At 41.3% G+C, this 4,414-nt stretch overlaps 1 non-coding gene across 1 annotated transcript; it reads right to left on the reverse strand.

The window, feature by feature from the left end:
* Positions 1 to 1,233: 1,233 nt before the first annotated feature.
* On the reverse strand, positions 1,234 to 1,340 carry LOC133793124 (small nucleolar RNA R71). Its single transcript, XR_009874584.1, has one exon. It is a non-coding gene; the product is annotated as a small nucleolar RNA R71 (small nucleolar RNA).
* Between the last annotated feature and the right edge of the window lie 3,074 nt (positions 1,341 to 4,414).

Raw genomic sequence — 4,414 nt, forward strand, 5'->3', positions numbered from 1 at the left:
GTGAGATTTAATTCTGCTGTGGTTATATTGGACATAATTCTAATTTATAACGAAAGTATCTGAATTAATTGTGTAACTGTTATTAAGTTGTCGAGATTAATGCTACCTTTGTGGTTCAATTTACCATATAAATATAGGAAATTGTCACCTAGGTTGAGTTTATAATTCATAGTATGATTATAGGCTGCTGTATCAACTTGTTAATTGAATTAGGTAAAAAGAAGAAGAATTCACACTTTGCATAGGGAATAATAGGGAGGATAGTTGATGAGATTGAATATCCTAATTGTTTCTCAGTGATTAAATTAAAAAAATTTCTATTAGTTGTTATTCCATTCAAATTTCAATTATTTTTTCTGCACTTTATAGTTTCTCTTGCTGCACTTACAAAAAAATCAAGAATTTCAATTCATCAAATAGAACAAGAAATTAATTGACTGGTAATTGATAAATCAGACCTTGAGGACGATACTTGGTTTTACCATTTTATTACGAATTGCGACTGTGTGCACTTGCATAGCAAAAAAATATCGCAACAAGTTTTTGGCGCCGTTGTCGGGGACTGAAAATAATTATCAATATCAGTCTAATTAATTTTTATTCTAATTTGATTTTAATTTCTCTTGTTTCTAATCTGTTTAGTAGCTTAATTTGTCTATCTCAGGTGAATTTTGGTATATGCGTGGCAGAAGAGGAAAAGACACACTTGTTCCTCTGAATCCTGAGATTGAAAAGTCTTGCAAGCAAGTCAGAAAGAACAAGAGGGAGGCCCAGAAATCTGTGAAGATGGCACAAAATGAAGGGGATGGCAGGAATGTTCTAATTCCTGGAATTGTACAAGGGGGTCAGGCTCAGAACAATGCTGAGAGGAGCCTGAGGGATTATGTACTGCCCACTCTGACGGGAGTACAAAATAGTATACGCCCACCAACTGTAGAGGCCAACAACTTTGAAATCAAGCCCGCTATTCTACAAATGGTGCAGTCCTCTGTGCAATTCAATGGGTTACCTTCTGAAGATCCTCACACCCATTTGTCCAATTTTCTGGAGTTGTGTGGAACCTTCAGATATAATGGGGTGAGTGACGATGCAATTAAGCTGAGGCTTTTCCCATTTTCTCTGAGGGACAGAGCCAAAAGTTGGCTGAACTCGCTGCAGCCAAATTCTATTGTCACCTGGCAAGATCTAGCTCAGAAATTTTTGTCTAAATTCTTCCCTCCGTCCAAAGCTGCTAAATTGAGGGGAGAGATCAATAACTTTTGCCAGAATGACGGAGAATCACTGTATGAAGCTTGGGAACGGTTTAAAGAACTCCTGAGAAGATGTCCTCATCATGGCATTGAACAGTGGATGCTAGTACAGAATTTCTACAATGGTTTATGTCCTACAACCAGAACCATTATTGATGTTGTAGCAGGTGGCACTTTTATGAGCAAGAGTGCAACTGGTGCTTATGAGCTGCTAGAGGACATGGACACAAACAATCATCAGTGGTCTGAGGAAAGATCATCAAGAGTCAGAAAGGTAGCTAGGGTGCATGAGTTGGATGCAATCACTGCTCTAACAGCGCAAGTAGCCTCTTTGACAAAGCAGTTACAACAGAGCAGTGTATCTGCTAATGCGGTTCAGATGGCAGTGAGGTGTGAAATGCGTGGTGGTGCTCATTCTATCGATCAGTGCCCTATCTGTATGAATAATAACACCCCAATGGATCATGCTCAAGTTCAAGCAGTGGGAAATTTACAAAGGCCACTCAATAACCCATTCTCCAATACTTACAAATCCAAATTTTTCGTGGAAGAATAATCAAGGCCAACAACCTCAGTTTCAGGGCCAATTTCAGAATAACATGCCTCAGCCACCTATGCATCAAGTTTCATCATCACAACAGCCTAGGCCTCAACAATCAATGCCTCAACCTGAGAGGCCTAATGAACTGCAAGCTGCCTTGTTGACTCTCACTAATACTCAGACTCAATTTATGACTGAGACCAGATCCTTTATTCGAAACCTTGAGACACAAGTTGGGTAGTTGGCCAATATGCTCAATAACAGACCCCAGGGAAATTTGCCCAGCAATACTGAAGTCAACACCAAGGAGCAAGTTCAGGCAATTACTCTGAGGAGTGGGAAACAAACTGAGCAGCCTAGACCTCCACAGGCAGTGGTTCAGAATAAAGAGATGGGTGAACAGTCTGATTCAGAAAGGGTTACTGAAGACCATCAGCAGTCAGAACAGAGTCCGCTAGTTGTTATTGAGCAGCCAGTTCGAGTTCCATACCCTCAGAGGCTTAGAAAGACTACACTTAATAAACAGTTTTCTAAGTTTCTAGAGGTGTTTAAAAAGCTACACATAAACATTCCTTTTGTTGAGGCCTTGGAGCAGATGCCCAGCTATGTTAAATTCATGAAGGAGATTCTGTCAAAGAAAAGGAGGATGGAGGACTATGAGACTGTAGCACTCACTGAAGAGTGCAGCGCGATTTTACAAAGGAAGTTACCCCAAAAGCTGAGAGATCCGGGGAGTTTCACCATACCTTGCACCATTGGCAAGTTTGAATGTAAGCACGCCTTATGTGATCTGGGGGCAAGTATCAATCTGATGCCCTTATCTGTGTTTAAAAGACTTGGTTTGGGGGAGGCAAAACCAACAACTGTCACTTTACAGCTCGCAGACCGATCGTTAACACATCCACGAGGTATTATTGAGGATGTTCTTGTGAAGGCGGATAAGTTCATATTTCCAGCTGACTTTATTGTTCTGGACATGGAGGAGGACACAGATGTCCCGATTATTCTCGGTAGGCCATTTCTGGCCACAGGCCAAGCTCTTATTGATGTTCACAAAGGAGAGCTTAAGCTTAGAGTTCAAGGAGATGAGGTGGTCTTTAATGTCTTCAAGTCTATGAAGTATCCGGTGACTAGTGACAGTTGCTTTAGTGTGGATGTGATAGAAAAGGCAGTCTCCAAGAGAAGGATGAGCAGTGATGCCTTAGAGGCAGTATTATTGGGTGATGAGGGTGATGATGATGATGATGCTGAGATCAGAGAATGTGTAAACTGGATAAACTCTTTCTTACCATATTGGAAGAAGTTTCAAGAATTAGCAGATGCGACTGATAAACCGCTAACCTCCATTCAGCAGCCACCGTCATTGGAATTAAAGGTCCTCCCAGATCTCTTGCGCTTTGCTTATTTAGGAGAGAATGAAACTTTACCTGTCATTGTGTCAGCTGACCTGTCAAAGGTAGAATTGGAGAAATTGTTGAGGGTTCTAAGGGAGCATAAATTGGTTATTGGGTGGACCTTGGCAGATATTAGAGGAATCAGCCCATCGACAGTGATGCATAAAATTTTATTGGAGGAGAATAGCAAGCCATCCATAGAGGCCCAGAGAAGACTCAATCCAGCTATGAAGGAAGTAGTATTGGAGCAAATTCTTAAATGGTTGGATGTTGGGGTAATCTACCCAATTTCTGATAGCGCATGGGTGAGCCCTGTGCAAGTGGTACCAAAGAAGGGTGGAATGACGGTGGTGAAAAATGAGAACAATGAACTCATTCCAACAAGGACTGTAACAGGGTGGCAGATTTGTATAGACTACCGCAAGCTCAATAAGGCAACAAGGAAGGATCATTTTCCTTTGCCTTTCCTTGATCAGATGCTTGACAGATTGGCAGGCCATAGCTACTACTATTTCTTGGATGGGTATTCTCGGTATCATCAGATCGCTATTGCACCAGAGGATCAAGAGAAAACAACCTTCACATGTCCTTATGGCACATTTGCTTTCAGGAGAATGCCATTTGGACTATGCAATGCCCCTGCAACATTTCAACGGTGCATGATGGCCATATTTTCAGACATGGTAGACCGGTGTATTGAGATATTCATGGATGATTTCTCTGTTTTTGGCTCATCATTCGACCTCTGTTTGGGTAACTTGGAGAACGTGCTGCGTCGTTGTGAGATGGAAAATATGGTGCTGAATTGGGAGAAATGCCATTTTATGGTGAAAGAAGGGATTGTTCTTGGCCATAAAATTTCAAGTGAGGGAGTTGAGGTAGATAGAGCAAAAATTTCTACCATTGAAAAGCTGCCTCCACCAGTTTCAGTCAAAGGAGTTAGAAGTTTTCTTGGTCACGCTGGGTGCTATCGGAGATTCATAAAAGATTTCTCTAAAGTATCCAAGCCCCTTTCAAATTTGCTTATGAACGGAGTTGTCTTTGATTTTAATGATGAATGTTTGAGGGCTTTCAATTTCTTGAAAGAAAAGCTTATTTCTGCTCCAATTGTGATAGCTCCGAATTGGGAATTGCCTTTTGAGTTGATGTGTGATGCCAGTGACTACGCAGTGGGGGTAGTTCTGGGACAGCGGATTGACAAGGTATTCAGGTCTATTTACTATGCTAGT

The sequence above is a fragment of the Humulus lupulus genome, chromosome 7, assembly GCF_963169125.1.
Source record: "Humulus lupulus chromosome 7, drHumLupu1.1, whole genome shotgun sequence".
Lineage (NCBI taxonomy): Eukaryota > Viridiplantae > Streptophyta > Magnoliopsida > Rosales > Cannabaceae > Humulus > Humulus lupulus.